General features: G+C 45.8%; 1 long non-coding RNA gene across 1 annotated transcript in view; it reads left to right on the top strand.

Moving 5' to 3' along the window:
• Positions 1-15,812: 15,812 nt before the first annotated feature.
• LOC143767466 (uncharacterized) overlaps positions 15,813-22,083 on the top strand; it is a 43,578-nt gene continuing 37,307 nt past the window's right edge. Inside the window, exon 1 of the long non-coding RNA XR_013213715.1 lies at positions 15,813-15,902. This is a non-coding gene — a long non-coding RNA (uncharacterized LOC143767466). The remainder of the gene's footprint in view (positions 15,903-22,083) is intronic.

The raw sequence follows: 22,083 nt of genomic DNA, 5'->3' as shown, positions 1-22,083 counted from the left end.
CCTGCGAAAAGGAGAAGGAAAATAATGAGAGTGAGCAAATGGTTAAGTGATTTGTTACAGCAACTCTTGTGTTGTATGGTTTGAGTGAGTGGATCTATGTTAAGAATGTGGAAAAAGCATGGGAGCTGCACATAGGAGAGGGTAGGAGATACGCACTGATATGGATGAAGTACGCAGAGTGTATGAAAGAGCAGCAGATATGAGTAACTACAGCAGCTAGGACATAAATGATACAAATATACATGATGAATACATATATAAAAAGGAGTTCAGTTCCTGTCAGGCAGGGAGAAGGTGAGGAGCTCTGCTGGCAAGACGTGCTGCAACTCCTGGGAAAAGACACTAAAAGGTGAACATACTGCAGAGAGTGTGCAGGAGAGCAGAGCACAGGAGAGGAATATCAAAGGGAGATCAGCCAGGAACAAGCTGCTCCTTTCTGAGGCGCAGAAGCCGGTAGCCAGGAACACCGAGGGAGCAACTGTCTCTAAGCCTTGCTCCAGAGACCGGCAGGACAGTCAATTCCAAGTTGACTGTCCGACCTTAATACCTAAGAAGACTCAGTGGCAACTGTGGGGGCCGGGGCGTCTCTAGGGTCCCTACAAAAAGCCTCAGGGCATCAGTCATACGGGTTTGTCCTATCCACACCATCTGGGGGACAGAGAGAGGAAGATATACCACCAAGAACATCTACAAGAGTTGTGAGGACCTTACGAGGAAGCTCAGCAGGGAGGTACTACAACACCCAGGCACTAGTAGGAAGGCTACTGATTTCCACCTGGATAGGGGGGACTCTGGAGTTGCTTTCAGACTGACTGGACTCTGCCTGCTCTGTCATCTGGCGCTCCGGGCTGAGGATACCATCTGAAGTCTTCAGTAAACAAGGTAAAAGTCTGCAAACCTGTCTCCTCGTTCTTTACTGAACTTTGCCCATACATAAACTCTTTTACTGGACGCCCCTGAGGGCCACGACCCGGGTCAGCCACCGTGATACCCCCCTGAATCGCAGGACCCGGTACCGAGTATCCCATTGCCCTACTCTGGGGCGATCCAGATGCAGCCTAAGGAAAAAAATGTATAGATATAGTAATATCTTTTTGGAGAGATATCCGTAGTGAATACAATAGAGGGTGGTTTCTTTGCCCGAAAGGCGATGCTGCAGACACGGTGTCCACCGCTGGTCTGGGGCATATAGTAAAAGTGCCCGGTTATAACAAGGAGGAGGAGGGCGGGCGATCTAATCGCTGCTTTAAGCAACGTATCTGGCTTGTAAGCTGGATGTTGCATGGGCGGAAGTCATCCTGCGTTTCATTGGACGGCCTTGCATCTCACTGCTGTATTCTGGTACCGGAAGTGATGTGATCAAAACGGCTATGCGTTCCAACAACACAAGTTTGCATTCCATCCCTGTTTACAAGGTAGACAGCGCTACGAAACTGCTGCTCTGGAAAGGCCTGCGTATCACTAGTGTGCAGGGAGGCATCCCTAAAAAAATCATTGAAGGGGGACACGTTATTGTTAAGGATGGCGGAAAATAAAGAAATATGATAAAAATGTGATAAAGTGGAGTCAGGCATGTGAAGAGATCCTGAGTGTCTCCAAGGTGTGGGAAGCGTGAGGCATATTGGATCCACACCTTGGAGACACTCACTCCCAAGGGACTCACTATGACCTATTGGCATTTGTATAACTATATGCATTACTAATATTTCTGTGTTCTGTGTTATGTTAGTTACGTATCCATGATGAGTAGTGTTGAGCATTCCAATACTGCAAATATCGGGTATCGGCCGATATTCGCTGTATCGGAATTCCGATACCGAGTTCCGATATTTTTGTGATATCGGAAATCGGAATCGGAAGTTCCTATAACTTCCCAGGCGTGTGCGGTGCGTATGGTTCCCAGGGTCTGGAGGAGAGGAGACTCTCCTTCAGGCCCTGGGATCCATATTCATGTAAAAAATAAAGAATAAAAATAAAAAATATGGATATACTCACCCCTCCGACGGACCCTGGACCTCAGCGGTGCAACCGGCAGCCTCCGTTCCTAAGAATGCAGTGAGTGAAGGACGTGACGTCGCGGTCTTGTGATTGGTCACGTGACCACTCATGTGACCACGACGTCATCGAAGGTCCTTCACTCTCTGCATTCTTAGGAACGGAGGCAGACGCTTGCAGCGGTGACAACCAGGGCTCGTCCGAGGGTGAGTATATCCATATTTTTTATTTTTATTCTTTATTTTTTACATGAATATGGATCCCAGGGCCTGAAGGAGAGTTTCCTCTCCTTCAGACCCTGGGAACCATCCAGGATCACTTCCGATATTTGTGTCCCATTGACTTGTATTGGTATCGGGTATCGGTATCGGCGATATCCGATATTTTTTGGATATCGGCCGATCCCATCCGATACCGATACTTTCAAATATCGGAAGGTATCGCTCAAGACTAATGATGAGTAATACTGTCCCTTCTATTTTCCTAGAGTCGTCTGTATAGACTTCCGGACATAGTCTATCATCAGCACTCACTTATCTCTCTGAACAATGCACCATCGGCCTCACCTCGCTCTGGATCTCTTCGCATTTTGATCACATCACTTCCGGGACCAGCATACAGCGGTGAGATGCAAGTCCGTCCAATGAAATGCAGGACGACTTCTGCCCATGCAACATCTGGTTTACAAGCCAGATACGCAGCTTAGAGCAGCGATTAGATCACCCGCCTTCCTCCTCCTTGTTATAACCGGGCACTTTTGCTATATGCCCCAGACCAGCGGTGGACACCACATCTGCAGCATCGCCTTTCGGGTAAAGAAACCCCCCTCTATTGTATTCACTACGGATATCTCTCCAAATAGATATTACTATATCTATACATTTTGCTCCTTAGGCTGCGTCCATATAAGCTCTTTTTTTGCCCAAGATTGAATTTGCTTCAGACTTATCACCTACGGGTACGTCTTTAACCCTTTCTGTTCCGCACTCATGACCTATAGCTACCTGCTCATCACATGCACCTATCTTCATTACATTTTAGATATTAACTCCGACAATATCATTCAACCTTTTGGTTATAGCTGTTCACCTCACTATAACTCAAAGTACGGTATGTCATACCTCACAGTGTCTATCATTAACCCTGACTGTGCCTTGATCTATCTCTTCTTTTTGTAAATGTCCATTTTTCACTATGTTGCCATGAAATTAAAAAAAGGTAAGAATAACAAAAATATGTCATAAGTGTTTAATCTGTTCCAACATTTCCTTTCTTTTGTTCTGCTTATTGTGTTTTTTTTTATTTACATTTTAAAAATAGCCAGCTTAGACTTGAGCCACCAAACAAGACGTGACTATGCCAGGATTTCTGTTTCTCCAGTTTACTATTAATTTATGATCCAAGGCTTTGTTACAATTGGTGTGTCTCAAGATGATCCCCAGGGCATCTGATCAGCCTAGCTGTGTCACTACACATTTATTTTTCAAAAGAAAAAGCCAAGAGTTTATGGATAATTTTGAGCATATAACTTTGTTAAAGGGAATTGCGCCAGCCTTTTTGAATGAGCTCTGAAACCATGCTGAGAGAGTATGTGTTTTGCAAGCTGAGGCTTTTTTATGAGGACGTTTGAATCCAGAGACAAGATTTGTTTGGCTTGGATTCATATTCCGCCTGCAAATACAATATCTGAAAAAAAATTGCCTACCACACTGATTCATATATTGTGCAAAAACTCTGAGAAAGAAACATTGGCACTATATCACAAGAGTCAGCCACCAAAACTATTACAGTGGAGAGCAAATATCTTGTATTAGAATACTTAGTCTTCAGACGCAAAGGCCTTACACGACCCTGTGTTTGGTACAGTTTTGTGAAAAATAATATGTACAGTGCCTTGCGAAAGTATTCGGCCCCCTGGAACTTTTCAACCTTTTCCCACATATCATGCTTCAAACATAAAGATGCCAAATGTAAATTTTTGGTGAAGAATCAACAGCAAGTGGAACACAATTGTGAAGTTGAACAAAATTTATTAGTTATTTTACATCTTTGAGGAAATTCAAAAACTGAAAAGTGGGGCGTGCAATATTATTCGGCCCCTTTACTTTCAGTGCAGCAAACTCAGTCCAGAAGTTCATTGTGGATCTCTGAATGATCCAATGTTGTCCTAAATGCCTAATGATGATAAATATAATCCACTTGTGTGTAATCAAGTCTCCGTATAAATGCATCTGCTCTGTGATAGTCTCAGGGTTCTGTTTGAAGCACAGAGAGCATCATGAAGACCAAGGAACACAACAGGCATGTCCGTGATACTGTTGTGGAGAAGTTTAAAGCCGGATTTGGATACGAAATGATTTCCAAAACTTTAAACATCCCAAGGAGCACTGTGCAAGCGATCATATTGAAATGGAAGGAGAATCATACCACTGCAAATCTACCAAGACGCGGCAGTCCCTCTAAACTTTCATCTCAAACAAGGAGAAGACTGATCAGAGATGCAGCCAAGAGGCCAATGATCCCTCTGGATGAACTGTAGAGATCTACAGCTGAGGCGGGACAGTCTGTCCATAGGACAACAATCAATCGTACACTGCACAAATCTGGCCTTTTTGGAAGAGTGGCAAGAAGAAAGCCATTAAGATATCCATAAAAAATGTTGTTTAAAGTTTGCAACAAGCCACCTGGGAGACACACCAAACATGTGGAAGAAGGTGCTCTGGTCAGATGAAACCAAAATTGAACTTTTTGGCAACAATGCCAAACGATATGTTTGGCGTAAAGGCCACACAACTCATCACCCTGAACACACCATCCCCACTGTCAAACATGGTGGTGGCAGCATCATGGTTTGGGCCTGCTTTTCTTCAGCAAGGACAGGGAAGATGGTTAAAATTGATGGGAAGATGGATGGAGCCAAATAAAGGACCATTCTTGAAGAAAACCTGTTGGAGTCTGCAAAAGACCTGAGACTGGGACGGAGATTTGTGTTCCAACAAGACATTGATCCCAAACATAAAGCAAAATCTACAATGGAATGGTTCACAAATAAACTCCAGGTATTAGAATGGCCGATCTAATAGTAATGCATTCTCTCTGTGTATTATATCTGCTCGTCAGCAGAGAAGGGGAACATTTTCCTCTTCAATCAGGAGAGATGAGTCATTTCTGGTGTCACATGGAGCTCTAAAATGGTTTTGAGCCCAAAAGCAATACACAATGTAGAAGTGGGAGATACAAGAAGGTCACATGGTGTCCACTGCTGCCTGACCACAACAAGAATTGGCCAGTTGCCGATATTGAATACTTGAAAACCCATACACTGAAGAATGGTGATTTATAAGGAATCTGTGTAATATTAAATTTACTGTGGAATTGATATTTTAACAGCCATTTCCATGCAGCAAATGTAGTGTATAGTGTTACACATGAACAATTTGGCAGATTTAGTAATGATGTCTAATATTTAGAGGGCATAATCTCAGAATAGCCAGTTAGAAGATGTTCCAAGTTTAGCACAGTGGCACATGTGGTGTGACAGATGTGATACAATTGTGACATCTTTTCTCTTCCTATTTGTAAGTCAACTGAAGGCTGACTTACTTTACATGATTATTCTGTGAAAAAAAGGCTAATATTAGAGGTGAGAGAATATATTTCAGTGGAATTGAATTGTACTTGATTATTTTAAAAAAATCTTTATTCGCCAAAATGTGTTTTATCATAATTCGCTTCCGCATCAATTTGAAACATAAAGGATCATCAAAAGTATGAAAGAAATACTGATACTTACCTTACCCCTCATGTCTCTGGCTCCTCTGCTCCTCATTCTCACTTGTCTGATCCATGCCAGCATGAGCACTTAAATTCCGGGGCCTCTCAAACCTGGCCGGCACTTCTGGCTCTGATGAGGCTTGAAACGGTTCTGTGCATGTGGTCACAAGATCACAGCGCATTTTGTGACATCATGATGTTGTTACCTTTTGTGAGTCGCCCACCAGGGCAATGGGTATACTCGGTACCGGGTCCGGTCTTAAAGGGGATGTCACAGTGGCTGCGACCCGGTCCATGGCCCTGAGCGCCCAATTAAAGGAAAAGTCTTTTAGGGGTTTTATGAATAAAGTTCGTGTTCGTGACGCCACCTGTAGTATTCCGTCAGTGGGGACCGACGCTGCTTAAAGGGGTCCTCTGGGGTGATGTTATGGCAGCTAGATGGTATAACTTCCCACAGGTGAAGTGGGTCCCCAGGGCGCCCGGTGTATAGGTGAAGATGGTGAGAGGTGCAGTGAAGAACGAGGACACAGGTTTGCATTCTCTTTACCTGGTTTACTGTAGCTTCAGGCAACCGCAGTCCAGGGCACCAGATCACAGGACAGGCTGGGTCCGGCCAGCTTGGAAGCAAATCCAGAGTCCCGTTTACCAGGTGGAGATGAAAGCCTTCCTCAAAGCTCGGTGGTGTTGTAGTCCCTTACTGCCTACGGCTTCTGATAAGGTCCTCACAGTTCTTCTCTGTCCCCCATATAGATTAGGACACAACCTGTATGACAGGTGAAGCAGACCTTTTTACAAGGTCTCTATCACGACCCGGGCCCTATATATATCACTGTGCGTCCTGGGTGTAAAGACGGACAGGTAACTTGAAGTTCAGCTGTCCTGCCAGTTTCAGCTATGCCCTTAGAGTCCGACACGGCCTCGGTCTTCCGGCTACCGGAATCTACGCTAGCCTGGGAGGTAGCTAATTCACTGCTCTGCTCCCCTGGTGTCACTCTCCTGCGCCTTCTCACTCCTGCACACTTTCCACAAGCTTGTTCTTTCCCTTTCTGTTCTACTACTCCAGGAGCTATAGTACCTCAGACTACATGGCTCCTTCAGACCTTCTGACACTCTATGTCTGTCCTCTGACAGTCTGACTGAAATCTCCCTTTCCCTCCAGTCCAGAATGTATTTCACAGGGGAGTTCACCCTAAACCAGGTTTAGAGCTCCCTTTCTGGTCTGGAGTATGAACGTGTTGTGTGTATGTGATTACCTGTTGAAAGGTATCCTTCATCGCTTCCAAGCGTGACATCACTCTCCCCAAGGGGAAAGTAATGCCACTGTGACGACCTGGACCCCGGGGCGTCACATTTTGTACACTTCTGCAGAATGATCCTGGGCCTTATCAGATCTGAAGTCTTGGCCTACTGCAGGTGTGCACATCATTTTTTGGTCCAAGAATCGCAATGCCATACTGATACAATTGCAAGGGCAACAAAAAATGAAAAACGGTACTTACATGAATCATAGAATCATAGAATGGTAGAGTTGGAAGGGACCTCCTGGGTCATCTGGTCCAACCTCCTGCTAAATGCAGGATTCACTAAATCATCTCAGACAGATGTCTGTCCAGCCCCTGTTTGAAGACTTCCATTGAAGGAGAACTCACCACCTCTCGAGGCAGCTTGTTCCACTCATTGATAACCCTAACTGTCACAGTTTTTTCTAATATCTAATCTGTGTCTCCTCCCATTCAGTTTCATCCCATTGCTTCTAGTCTTTCCTTGTGCAAATGAGAATAAAGCTGATTCCTCTACAGTGCAAAAGCCCTTGCAATATTTGTAGATAGCTATTAAGTCTCCTTTCAGTCTTCTCTTTTACAAGCTAAACATTCCCAAATCCTCTAACCATTCCTCATAGGATATTGTTTGCAGACCACTCACCATTCGGGTCGCTCTTCTCTGAACTTGCATTCTTTTTTTAAAGGTGGTGCCCAGGACAGAATACAACGCAAGAACCACCATCAATACATTAATAAATCACTAGAACCAAGTTTGGATTATTTGATAAGGATTTAGAGAGATTCTAATCAGTTTCTATCCCTCCAAAATACTATGAACATGCCCTAACTTACACTTAGATTTTTTAGTAAACACTGAGCAATCTTGCCAAATCCTCATCATAATGTCAAAACTCGAAGTTTTGAGGAGTTTTAAGTTTAAACATACAGTTGAAACCAGAAGTTTACATACACTATATAAAAAGACACATATGCATGTTTTTTTCAATATCTGAAATGAAATCAAAATAAACCTTTCCTGTTTTAGGTCAATTAGGATTACCATAATTATTAATATTTGCCAAATGCTGTAATATTGAGAGAGAGAATGTTTTAAGGCATTTTTATTGCTTACCTCAAAGTCAAACGTTTACATACACTTCATTAGTATTTGGTACCACTGCCCTTAATCTGAATGACTTGGGTCAAACGTTTGGAATATCCATCCCAAGCTTCTCACAATCTTTTCCTATTAACAATGTGAATATTATTTTAATGTGATAGAGGTGTAGAGTGGTATAATTTACTTTGCCCAGTGGCTCTGACACAATAATGAGCCCTAAGGGTCAAGAAGGAAACAAATCCAATACTTTATTCAAGCTTATTGATATTGTGGTAACGATACAAACTACAGTGCAAATAAAACTTAATACGTACATGTTCTGCATGCATGGAGGACAGATTCTTTTTGCATTTGGTAGACTCAAAAAAAACACCAGTCCAATACAGTATACAGTATATGGAGCACAAAGGACTGGGCAAATAAATATCCAACTGGTCGAATCTTTGCTTTGTGAATCTTCTTTGACTGTCAGTAAGATTGTCTGGCAGTCCCACATATATTTGATTATAGGTAGTCAACCTATAATTCATTTTCAAAAATGTATTGTAAGTGGTAAATTGCAAAGAAAATAATGTGATAACTACAAGGCCGATGAAAATTATCAGAATCCGCTAAGTATGTAACATGTATGGTGGTGTTATGGATCTACCTTGCGTGGCCTAGCATGTGCATGTGCCAAGACAACATTGAAGCAGTAGCTATGGTAAATGTCTGAGCAGTTTTACTAACTACACGGAACAAAAAAATTCTATGGAAGTAACTCTAGACTTTCTACTCTGCATTAAACCTTGATGTATTACCCAACATTTCTAGTTTATTTTAATTTAGAAAAAACAATGAACATTAGTGTTGAGCATTCCGATACCACAAGTATCGGGTATCGGCCGATATTTGCTGTATCGGAATTCCGATACCGAGATCCGATACTTTTGTGGTATCGGGTATCGGTATCGAAACAACATTAATGTGTAAAATACAACATTAATGTGTAAAATAAAGAATTAAAATAAAAAATATTGCTATACTCACCTCTCCGACGCAGCCTGGACCTCACCGAGGGAACCGGGAGCCTTCTTTGCTTAAAATGCGCGCTTTTCCTTCCTTCCGTGATGTCACGGCTTCTGATTGGTCGCGTGCCGCCCATGTGGCCGCGACGCGACCAATCACAGCAAGCCGTGACGTAATTTTCAGGTCCTTCTAGGCATTCAGTATTTTAAAATTACGTTCCGGCTTTGTGATTGGTCGCGTCGCGGTCACATGGGCGACGCGACCAATCACAAGCCGTGACGTCACGGGAGGCAGGAGACGCGCGCATTTTTAAAATTACGTCACGGCTTGTGATTGGTTGCGTGCCGCCCATGTGACCGCGACGCGACCAATCACAGCAAGCCGTGACGTAATTTCAGGTCCTGAATGCAGAAATAGGCATCAGGACCTGAAATTACGTCACGGCTTGCTGTGATTGGTCGCGTCGCGGTCACATGGGCGACGCGACCAATCACAAGCCGTGACGTCACGGGAGGCAGGAGACGCGCGCATTTTTAAAATTACGTCACGGCTTGTGATTGGTTGCGTGCCGCCCATGTGACCGCGACGCGACCAATCACAGCAAGCCGTGATGTAATTTCAGGTCCTGAATGCAGAAATAGGCATCAGGACCTGAAATTACGTCACGGCTTGCTGTGATTGGTCGCGTCGCGGTCACATGGGCGGCACGCAACCAATCACAAGCCGTGACGCAATTTTAAAAATGCGCGCGTCTCCTGCCTCCCGTGACGTCACGGCTTGTGATTGGTCGCGTCGCCCATGTGACCGCGACGCGACCAATCACAAAGCCGGAACGTAATTTTAAAATACTGAATGCCTAGAAGGACCTGAAAATTACGTCACGGCTTGCTGTGATTGGTCGCGTCACGGCCACATGGGCGGCACGCGACCAATCAGAAGCCGTGACGTCACGGAAGGAAGGAAAAGCGCACATTTTAAGCAAAGAAGGCTCCCGGTTCCCTCGGTGAGGTCCAGGCTGCGTCGGAGAGGTGAGTATAGCAATATTTTTTATTTTAATTCTTTATTTTACACATTAATATGGTTCCCAGGGCCTGAAGGAGAGTTTCCTCTCCTTCAGACCCTGGGAACCATCAGGAATACCGTCCGATACATGAGTCCCATTGACTTGTATTGGTATCGGGTATCGGTATCGGATTAGATCCGATACTTTGCCGGTATCGGCCGATACTTTCCGATACCGATACTTTCAAGTATCGGACGGTATCGCTCAACACTAATGAACATACAAACTACTCTATTGCATTGCCTATCCTGCAGGAGGTGCTGGGAGTATTTAACAATGTTTCATAATTTTGTTTTTTCAGATTCAGAAATCCCTTGCAGTCTGCCAAACACATATATCTCATGAGAATATTGGCAATAAGACTGCAGCGTTCCAGAAAACTCAGCTACAATGTATTAAGAATGAAAATTTGGTCTACTAATATTTGTCTATTTTTGGATGACTTAGAATGAGATAAGATTTGGCAGCTGACATAGGACTGATAAAGACAAAGTCCTATTTTCCTCCAGCTAAAAGAAAATATTATTCACTAAGCAATGTATGGAGCGAGGTGAATTAGGGTTATTGGACTTGGAATTTGCTAAATGTTTTGGGGCTCCAGTCCAAAAGTTAAAGTCTGCCTAAGGGAAACATATTAGCTCAAGGATCGCATTCTATGCTGAGTTACATAGTGCATTCTAAAATAAAGATATATGATTCCAGTATTGTAGAGGCTGGCCTTCAACTACCTTCTATCAATACCTAATTTTATCTCCCGTTTTTCCCAAATAAAAATAGACCCATCATTTGGATTAAATTGGCAAGATGACATTTATTATAACATATAAGGCAGGCAGGCACTGGCTGGCATAGGCAGATACAGGTGGGTAAGGGCAGGTACTGGAAGAAAAACTAGAACAGGGAACCTGAGAACTAGCAAGCATGCAACAAGCAGAGTATTTAAGTTGCTCAGGCACCTCTCATCAGGGGGAGGTGTCTTAAATAATAAGTGTCTCCTAGCCATTGGCTGGGGAAATTTTAGGATGGTGCTCACTATCCCTTTAACCCCTTCCCGACCTGTGACGCCACGTAGGCATCATGAAAGTCGGTGCCAATCCAACCTGTGACGCCTATGTGGCGTCATGGAGGGATCGCATCCCGGCAGATCGGGTGAAAGGGTTAACTCCAATTTCACCCAATCTGCATGGACAGGGGGAGTGGTACTTCAGCCCGGGGGGGTGGCTTCACCCCCCGTGGCTACGATCACTCTGATTGGCTGTTGAAAGTGAAACAGCCAATCAGACCGATTTATAATATTTCACCTATGAAAAGTAGTGAAATATTACAATCCAGCCATGGCCGATGCTGCAATATCATCGGCCATGGCTGGAAACCCTGATCTGTCCCCGCCACCGATCTCCTCCCCAGTCCTCCATCCTGTGTTCCGCTCCCCTCCGTCCTCCTGTCCGCTCCCCCTGTGCTCCGATCCCACCCCCATGCTCCGATCCCCCCATGCTCTGATCCCACCCCCTCATACTTACCGATCCTCCCAGTGTCCGTCCGTCTTCTCCATGGGCGCCGCCATCTTCCAAAATGGCGGGCGCATGAGCAGTGCGCCCACCGAATCTGCCGGCCAGCAGATTCGTTCCAGGTACATTTTGATCACTGTGATAAAACCTATCACAGTGATCAAAATAAAAAAAATTGTAAATGAACTCCCCTAGGTAGGGACAATAATAAAATTAAGAAAATGTATTTACTTTTATTTTTCCACTAGGGTTAGAACTAGGATTAGGGTCAGGGTTAGGGCTAGGGTTAGGGTTAGGGCTAGGGTTAGGGCTAGGGTTAGGGTTAGTGCTAGGGTAAGCACTAGTGTTAGGGTTAGAATTAGGGTTAGAACTAGAGTTAGGGTTAGAATTAGGCTATGTGCACACGGTGCGGATTTGGCTGTGGATCTACAGCAGATTGGCCGCTGTGGATTCGTAGCAGTTTTCCATCAGGTTTACAGTACCATGTAAACCTATGGAAAACCAAATCTGCTGTGCCCATGGTGCAGAAAATACTGCGCGGAAACGCTGCGTTGTATTTTTCGCAGCATGTCAATTGTTTGTGCAGATTCCGCAGCGTTTTATACCTGTTCCTCAATAGGAATCCGCAGGTGAAATCCGCACAAAAAACACTGGAAATCCGTGGTAAATCTGCAGGTAAAACACAGTGCCTTTTACCTGCGGATTTTTCAAAAATGGTGTGGAAAAATCTCACACGAATCCGCAACATGGGTACATAGATTTAGGGTTAGAATTAGGGCTAGGGTTGGAAATAGGGTTAAGATTAGGCTTGTGGTTAGGGTTATGGTTAGGCTTAGGGGTGTGTTGGGGTTAGGGTTGTGGTTAGGGTTTGGATTAGGGTTAGGGTTGGGATTAGGGTTAGGATTAGGGTTAGGGTTGGGATTAGGGTTAGGGGTGTGTTGGGGTTAGGATTGTGGTTAGGGGTGTGCTGGGGTTAGGGTTGTGATTAGGGTTATGGCTAGAGTTGGGATTAGGGATAGGGGTGTGTTGAGGTTAGTGTTGGAGTTAGAATTGAGGGGTTTCCACTGATTAGGCACATCAGGGGTCTCCAAACGCAACATGGCGCCACCATTGATTCCAGCCAATCTTGCGTTCAAAAAGTCAAATGGTGCTCCCTCCCTTCCGAGCCCCAACATGCACCCAAACAGTGGTTTACCCCCACATATGGTGTACCAGCATACATAAGATAAACTGGGCAACAACTATTGGGGTTCAATTTCTCCTGTTAACCTTGCAAAAATAAAAAATTGCTTGCTAAAACATAATTTTTGAGGAAAGAAAAATGATTTTTTATTTTCACGGCTCTGCGTTATAAACTTTTGTGAAGCACTTGGGGGTTCAAAGTGCTCACCACACATCTAGATAAGTTCCTTGGGGGTCTAGTTTCCAAAATGGGGTCTCTTGTGGGGGGTTTCTACTGTTTAGGCACATCAGGGGCTCTGCAAATGCAATGTAACGCCCGAAGACCATTCCATCAAAGTCTGCATTTCAAAATGTCACTACTTCCCTTCCGAGCCCCGACGTGAGCCGAAACAGTGGTTCCCCCCACATATGGGGTATCATCGTACTCAGGACAAACAGGTCAACAACTTTTGTGGTCCAATTTCTAATTTTACTCTTGTGAAAATAAAAAATTGCGGGCTAAAAAATAATTTTTGAGGAAAGAAAAATGATTTTTTATTTTCACGGCTCTGCGTTGTAAACTTCTGTGAAGCACTTGGGGGTTTAAAGTGGTCACCGCACATCTAGATTAGTTCCATGGGAGGTCTAGTTTCCAAAATGGGGTCACATGTGGGGGAGCTCAAATGTTTAGGCACACAGGGGCTCTCCAAACGCAACATGGAGTCCGCTAATGATTGGAGCTAATTTTTCATTCAAAAAGTCAAATGGCGCTCCTTCCCTTCCGAGCCCTGCCATGTGCCCAAACAGGGGTTTACCCCCACATGTGAGGTATCAGTGTACTCAGGAGAAATTGCCCAATAAATTGTGAGATCCATTTTATCCTGTTGCTAATGTGGAAATGAACAAATTGAGGCTAAAATAAATTTTTTGTGAAAAAAAAGTACTTTTTCATTTTTACGGATCAATTTGTGAAGCACCTGGAGGTTCAAAGTGCTCACTATGCATCTAGATAAGTTCCTTGGGGGTTCTAGTTTCTAAAATGGGGACACTTGTGGGGGAACTCCAATCTTTAGGTTCACAGGGGCTCTCCAAACGCAACATGATGTCCGCTAACGATTGGAGCTAATTTTTCATTCAAAAGTCAAATGGCGCTCCTTCCCTTCCGAGCCTTGCCGTGTGCCCATACAGTGGTTTGTGACCACATATGAGATATCGGTGTACTCAGGAGAAATTGCCCAACACATTTTATGATCCATTTTATCCTGTTGCCCATGTGAAAATGAAAAAATTGAGGCTAAAGGAAATTTTGTGTGAAAAAAAAGTACTTTTTCATTTTTACGGATCAATTTGTGAAGCACCTGGGGGTTCAAAGTGCTCACTATGCATCTAGATAAGCTCCTTGGGGGGCCTAGTTTCCAAAATGGGGTCACTTGTGTGGGAGCTCCAATGTTTAGGCACACAGGGGCTCTCCAAACGCAACATGGTGTCCGCTAAAGATTGGAGCCAATTTTTCATTGAAAAAGTCAAATGGCGCTCCTTCCCTTCCGAGCCCTGTCATGCGCCCAAACAGTGGTTCCTCCCACATATGGGGTATCGGCGTGCTCAGGACAAATTGTACAATAACTTATGGAGTCCACTTTCTCTCTTTACCCTTGGGAAAATAAAAAAATTGTTGCTAAAATTCATTTTTTGAGACTAAAAAGTTAAATGTTCATTTTTTCCTTCCATGTTGCTTCTGCTGATGTGAAGCACCTGAAGGGTTAATAAACTTATTGAATGTGATTTTGAGTACCTTGAGGGGGGCAGTTTTTAGAATGGTGTCACTTTTGGGTATTTTCAGCCATATAGACCCCTCAAACTGACTTCAAATGTGAGGTGGTCCCTAAAAAAAATGGTTTTGTAAATTTCGTTGTAAAAATGAGAAATCGCTGGTCAAATTTTAACCCTTATAACTTCCTAGCAAAAAAAATTTTGTTTCCAAAATTGTGCTGATGGAAAGTAGACATGTGGGTAATGTTATTTATTAACTATTTTGTGTCACATAACTCTCTCGTTTAACAGAATAAAAATTCAAAATTTGAAAATTGCGACATTTTCAAAATTTTAGCCAAATTTCCATTTTTTTCACAAATATACGCAAAAATTATCGACCTAAATTTACCATTAACATGAAGTCCAGTATGTCACGAAAAAACAGTCTCAGGACCGCTAGGATCCGTTGAAGCGTTCCTGAGTTATTACCTCATAAAGGGACACTGGTCAGAATTGCAAAAAACGGCCAGGTCATTAAGGTCAAAATAGGCTGGGTCATGAAGGGGTTAAGAAGTAAGGAGCACCCTAAACACAGTGCCCAGGAATCTGCAAGCCGTGCGTACACCCCAGGCAGCAGCAGGAGGAGCATGAAATACGGGACGGGGTACTTGGCAGTGACTGAGTCGGCGTCCCTGCTCTGGGAGGGAGAAAGTGTGCAGGGGTGCCGGAGCTACAAATTTCTTGTGACAATCTTAAAATTGTTTAACTGGGTATTTAATTTCATTCAGCTCTACTTTCAACCCACTATGACTTTGTCCAATCATAAAAAGGCCGCATCACAAGGAAGAAGAAGTAGATGCCCATAGCTTTTATTAAATGAAATGAAACGCACAAAGAGAAGGTCAGAACTGTGCCATCGTGGTGACATGAGACATCTGTCTCATGTGGCTGCATTGACAATGCCGCTCTAACTGCACTAATAGTAATAATTACCGATAGTAGGTCTGCTGTCCTCAGCTGTATCCATAACACTCCTCACTCTGATGCTGCTGTCCGCCTCATCTACCAGAGCTTTAAAAACAGGAAATGCCAAGAGGAAGTTGTGATCTTGTGAGATCATGTGAGACAGATAAATTTACAAGCTGACAATGCTTCCCTTCTGGCACTTCCTGTAATTAAAGCGCCAGGAGAGGAGGTGGATAGCAGGATCAGAGTGAGGATCATCATGGGAGCAGCTGAGAACAGCAGATCTACTATGGGTATGTATTACTTTTATAGTGCAGTTAGGGAGGAGATGTCAATACGGTCTCTATGAGCGTTCCATTTTGGTCAGAACTGTAGGTGTCTTTTTTCATCCCTATGATGTGGCTTTTTTAGAATTGGACTGTGTCATACTGGGTTTAAAGTACCGAGTAACGATAAGAAAATGGGTGCCAGAAATTATTCTGCCCTGTATCTCCACAACAGAGAAAAACCATGGACAACATGAATCAAAGACTGATTCCATTATTGCAGCATTATAAGTTTTAAAAATGAAGGCGAAAAAGGAGCTCCCCCCTCGTTTGCTGATCTTGCAGATAGCAGAGCGCCTTGTAACCCGAGGGCACTAGATCCAGCTTGTGCAGCACAGCAATAACAAAAGGAAGAAAGGGCATTGCAGCACGTCAGTCCTGTAAGTATAAAAAAATCTATTTATTTAAATCCAGTAAAATGAACAATGTCCAGGAAAAATATTTTGCCTTTCTGGCAAAAAAAAACACCCTTAATCATAGTATATGATTATATGGTATTCTATAAATAAGGGCATTTTTTGCCAGAAAGGAGTCAGTTATAACGTTTTTCCTGAACATTGTTCATTTTAATGGATTTAAATAAATTATTTTCTTACACTACCATATAAGTTTTACTTTGAAATGTTTCAGTGGTCTGCAGACAGTGCGACTAAGCTGACAAGTTCAGGAGGCAGACCACTGGTGTTTTCTGCCTTCATCCCTCTGCTTGACTAACAGGTATATCTTTATGCACACACAGGATGTCACTAGTGATAAGAGAGCATGCTCGCCACTACTTGGTACTTGATGCTCAAATATTTGAGCAGCCATGGTCACACGAAGGCGACGGTGTGAAAGTGTCATAAGAGGTGGACGATGATGAGACACAATTGCCAGAAAATCAGGAGGAGGACCAGGGAGCGGAATTGGAAGATGAGGTGGTGGATGATATAGTAACTGACCCAAGCTGGCAGGAGGACATGCAGAGAGAGGATAGCAGCACACAGGAGGAGGGAGGGGTAGCACCCCAACAGGCAGGAAGAAGCAGTGTGGTGGCCGCAGACAGAAGGCAGGCAACTGTTCTCCATAACACCAACACGACAGAAGTTGCCAGTCCAACTGTTGAGTCTTCCCGAGTCTGGTTGCTTTTTAAAGACTCTGCCAATAGCCTCAAAAAGGCCATTTGCATCACCTGCCAGTCCAGCATCAGCAGGGATAGCAAAACTACCAGCCTGACCACCACCAGCATGATCAGTCACATGGCAGCAAAGCACCCGACTTTGTGAGCCGAAGCCCAATGTCCAGGAACAGTGTCTGCGGGTGACACCAGTGCTTTTCCACTGTTGCACATGCAAGCCAATCCCCTATCCATGGTGCATGCGAAGATGCCCCCTGCCCTGCACCTATCGTTGCACACAATCAACTAGCACCATCAGCAAGCACGTCCACGTCCTTGTCCCAGCGCAGCGTTCAGTTATCCATACCCCAGTTCTTGGAATGCAAGTGCAAATACGCAGCCAACGCCCCACAGGCAACACTACTAAATTACAACATTTTGCGACTGCTTCCGCTCAAAGTGTTGCCTTTTAGGCTCGTGGAGACGGAAGCTTTCCACAACCTGATTGTGGTGGCCGTCCCTCGGTACTCGGTCCCCAGCCACCACTATTTCTCCCGCTGTGCCGTCCCCGCATTGCACAAGCACGTGTCCCACAACATTAGCTGTGCCCACAACAATACAGTTACTGGGAAAGTCCACCTAACCAAGGACACGTGGACAAGTGCTTGTGGGCAGGGACGGTACATCTCGCTGACAGCACCCTGGGTTAACATAGTGGAAGCCGGGACCCAGTTGGACCTTGGGATGGAACACATCCTCCCAACACCGAGGATTGAAGGCCCTAGGTTAATCAGGGTTGCCCCCAGAGTCTACAGCTCCTGCACCTCATCCTCCTCCTCCTTTTCAGCCTCCATTTCCGAAATGACCACATCGGTAAGAAGCTGGAAGCACTGCAGCACTGCCTCAGCCAAGTGGCAGCAGGCTGTGCTGAAGCTAATATGCTTAGGTGACAAACCGTACAATGCTGAAGAGTTGTGGACAGCTCTGAAAGAGCAGGCAGATCTGTGGCTGACACCGCTGAACCTACAGCCAGCCATGGTCGTGTGCGACAATGCTGGAACCTGGTGGCGGCTCTGAGGTGAGGTGAGCTGACACACGTATCATGCCTGGCCCATGTGCTTAACCTCATGGTTCAGCAGTTTCTCAAAAACTACCCGTAGCTGATGGATCTGCTTGTGAAAGTACGCCGACTGTGTGCTCATGGAGCGCCCCCAGACGCAGGGCCGCGGGGTACTCGGTACCAGGCCCCTCTGTCTCAGTTCTGGGGTTGTCACGGTGGCTAGACCAGGTCCGTGACCCTGCTAAGGGGCTTCCATGAAAGGTGTAGGTGATGCGTGGTGCAAGTCGCGATGAATAACGAGGACACAGGGTTGCAGTCTCTTTACCTCTTTACTGAAGGCTTCGGGATCCTCAATCCAGAGCACTGCTAACAGGGCTGTCTGAGACCGGCCGGTCCGAAGGCACATCCAGAGTTCCCTTTGCAGGTGGAAATGTCTACCTTCTAGTGCCTGTGTGTTGTAGTACCTCCCTGCTGAGCACCACGGGATAGTCCTCACAACTGTCGTGTATGTTTCTGTTCTTTCTCTCTCTCTCTCTTCGTCCCCCAGATGATATGGCTAGGACGCACCCATATGACGGGGTAGGCCTGGAGCTATTTTATAGGGACCCTAGGGACGCCCCTCTCCCACAGTTTGCCTCCGTTGTCTTCGTTAGGTGTAATGGTGGGACAGCCAACCTATAGTTAACTGCCCGGCCATAGTTTAAAGTAATGCGTGGAGTCTCTTACTTTCTCGGTGTTCCGGCCACCGGCTACGCGCCTCAGAAGGATGTTGCTATTCTTGAGGCACGACTCCTTCTGGTCTTATCTCCTTTTTGCTGTATTCCCATTTCTCACTCTTCACAATAAACCTCGCTTCTTGTCCTTTCTTAGGAGTCTGCCGCTGTAAGGCACAGGCACAACTCCGTAACAATCTGTCCCTTTCTAGGACTCTGCCAGGATCCAACCCCTGACAGGTCCTCTCTCGAGCTCTTCCCAGCTACTTTTCCTTAACTTCCTGTCCAACCCCCAGTTTTACCAGAGTGTGAGGAGTGGCCTACTAGATAGAACCACTCCCCCTGGTGGTCGGAGTGTGAAGTGTAATGTGTGTCTTTGATACCTGGTCAGGTGAACTCCTTTAGTGCCATCAGACATACCATCACTCCCCTTAGCGGCGGAGCGACAGTACTGCAATGACCAGGACTCTGGGGCGCTGCACTCCCCCCCGGTTAAATCCAGTACTCCCGGACTGGGAAAAGAAAAACAACAATACAAGTTAGCAACAAACATACCAAATTTTAAAATGCAATAAACAAGTAATAATAACAGTGCTTCCCTTTAAGGGAGGTGAGGACTCTTGAACGTTGCGAAAGTTTGGTCATACACAGTTTATTACTCTCAGACCAGTGGTTGTAACTTTAAAACAGCAGGGACCCCAGGTAAACAAAGGGGTCCCTTTTGAAAGTTTTGGAGCAATTCACTGTCCACTGCTCCGTTTTCCATTTTTAAACTTGTAACAAAGATATTTACACAAACACAATTAGCAACTTTAGTTAATACCTCCAAGTTTTGTAGCGAAGGGGAGTCTGATTCTTGGTGCTACATGTAGACCTCCGTAGTGCAGGGGTTGCTATTGTCCTAGCAGGGCTCGCTATGCTTGCTACCACTGGTGTAGTGCACTGCCTTCTAGCTACGCTTCTAGTGAGTCTGGGTAGCACTGGCATGCTGGATCTCTCAGAGCTGCTGCTACCAACAGTGGGTACGGCAGATTCGCCGATAGCAGAGGGAGGCTCCGCCGGTCCGATGGTGGGCATGGCATCGTCCGGCGGGGTCCGTGGTGATTGCGGGTCCAGAGGATCTGGCACCACGTCTAGTTCAGGCGGGTTCGGTTGACGAAACGTTAAGACAGGTACCACGATGGCCTGATTTATTTGAGTCCAAGACTGGGGAAAATCGCCAAGAACAGTGTGTATCATCTTCTCCTCTTCTACAGGTGGAGAGGTTCTTGGATCTGTTTCCTTCTCTCTCAACTTGTCAGGGCATACCTTAAGGTGGTCCCTGGATATTGCCGTTGAGGTTCCCCCCCCATCTTTGCTGATGAGACAGACTTTAGTATTGTCGAAATCGGACGGCAGGATGGTATACGGTTCCGCTTCCCATTGGTCGTCAAGCTTGTGTAGCCTTCTCTTCTGCTTGAGTACTTGCTCACCAGGTGGCAAGGGAATCGCAGGAGCATGCTGGTTGTAGTCCCTTTCCTGTTTTTGCCTGGCCTGAGCGAGACTTCTTTCCATGCACTCCTGTACTTTGCGGTACCTTTGCTGCCTCTCTGTATCCCAATCGGCATCCGGCGAGGTATCTTCGGGGGTTAGAATCCCCATGTCCAGATCAACGGGCAACTTGTTAGGCCTTCCTCGCATCAGGTACGCCGGAGTGCAGTTAGTGGTGTTCACTTGGATGTGGTTGTACATGTCTACCAGGTCGAGCAATTTTGTTGGCCACAAGTTCCGTTCTTCTACAGGCAAGGTCTTCAGTAAGTCGATCACCACTTGGTTCATCATTTCACACATCCCATTGGTTTGTGGATGGTACGGTGTGGTTCTGATCTTCTTACACCCATACAGATGGCAGAACTCCTGGAACACCTCCGCCTCAAATGCTGGTCCCTGATCGGTCAGTACCTTCTCCAGATACCCATGGGGTCTACAGAAGTACTGCTGGAAGGTTTTGGCGGCCGTCCTGGCCGTTAGATCCTTGACAGGTACAACCACCAGGAACCTGGAGTAGTGATCCACTATGGTGAGAGCATAAATATAGCCCGACCGGCTACACGTGGTCTAGCGCGACCAGTTCTAGCGGCCGTTTGGTGATGATGGGCTGCAAGGGAGCCCGTTGGCTGTCACGGTCCTTCCGGCGTAGGCTGCACGGGCCACACTCCCGACACCACTGCTCAATGGCTCTTTTCATGCCAATCCAATAGAATCTCCCTAGGAGTAATCTCTCCAGCTTCCTCCACCCGAAGTGTCCAGCCCCATCGTGGTACGCTCCCAGAACCATGGGCACATCTTGTCTTGGAACCACTATCTGCCATACCAATTCATGGGTGCGGGGATCGATACTCCTTCGGCACAGCTTACCATCGTGAATAAACAGTTTGCTTCTCCCCTTCCACAGCTGTTGGGTTTCTTGTAGATCATCCGGGCCGGGATGCAAACCTGCCTGCGTCAGGAGCTCTTTCAACTGATGGACCGCAGGGTCACCATCCTGGGTCTCTGCCCACCCGTGGTGGGGCAGGGGATTCAGCGTGGCACCCTGGTTGTTTTTGTGCCTGTTCTTCACATGATGGGAGCATTGAGTGGCTTTGGGGCGATGGAAAGTGGGCAGTTCTACTTCTTCAAGTGCCTCCGGGTCCTCCCCCGTTTCTGGCAAACTGGGTATCCGGGACAAGGCATCGGCATTCGCATTCTTACGTCCTGCCCGGTACTTGATGGTAAAATCGTAATTGGACAGCCGGGCCATCCACCGCTGTTCCAAGGCCCCAAGTTTTGCTTTGTCCAAGTGCGTTAGTGGATTGTTATCCGTGAAGACGGTGAATTTCGCTGAGGCCAGGTAGTGTTTGAACCTCTCCGTCACTGCCCAAACGATGGCGAGGAATTCCAGCTTGAAGGAACTGTAGTTGTCAGGGTTCTTTTCCGTGGGATGAAGTTTCCTGCTGGCGTAAGCGATTACCTTCTCCTTGCCTTTCTGGACCTGGGACAACACAGCTCCCAGTCCTACGTTGCTGGCATCCGTATACAGAACAAACGGTTGATCATACTCAGGGTAGGCCAGTACCTCGTCTCCCGTCAGCGCCATCTTCAAGCAAGAGAATGACCCTTCCAGTCCTTCGTTCCAATCAAATGGGGTGCTCTTCCCCTTGGTCTTCTTGGATTGGCCCACCAACAGATCTTGTAATGGCGCGGCCTTCTTGGTGAAGTCCTTGATGAACCTCCTGTAATAGCCTACCAACCCGAGGAACT

Source organism: Ranitomeya variabilis, chromosome 1 (genome assembly GCF_051348905.1).
Source record: "Ranitomeya variabilis isolate aRanVar5 chromosome 1, aRanVar5.hap1, whole genome shotgun sequence".
Classification (NCBI taxonomy): domain Eukaryota; kingdom Metazoa; phylum Chordata; class Amphibia; order Anura; family Dendrobatidae; genus Ranitomeya; species Ranitomeya variabilis.
The sequence above is the reverse complement of the archived record's forward strand: the minus strand, read 5'-3'. Positions and strand labels throughout refer to the sequence as shown.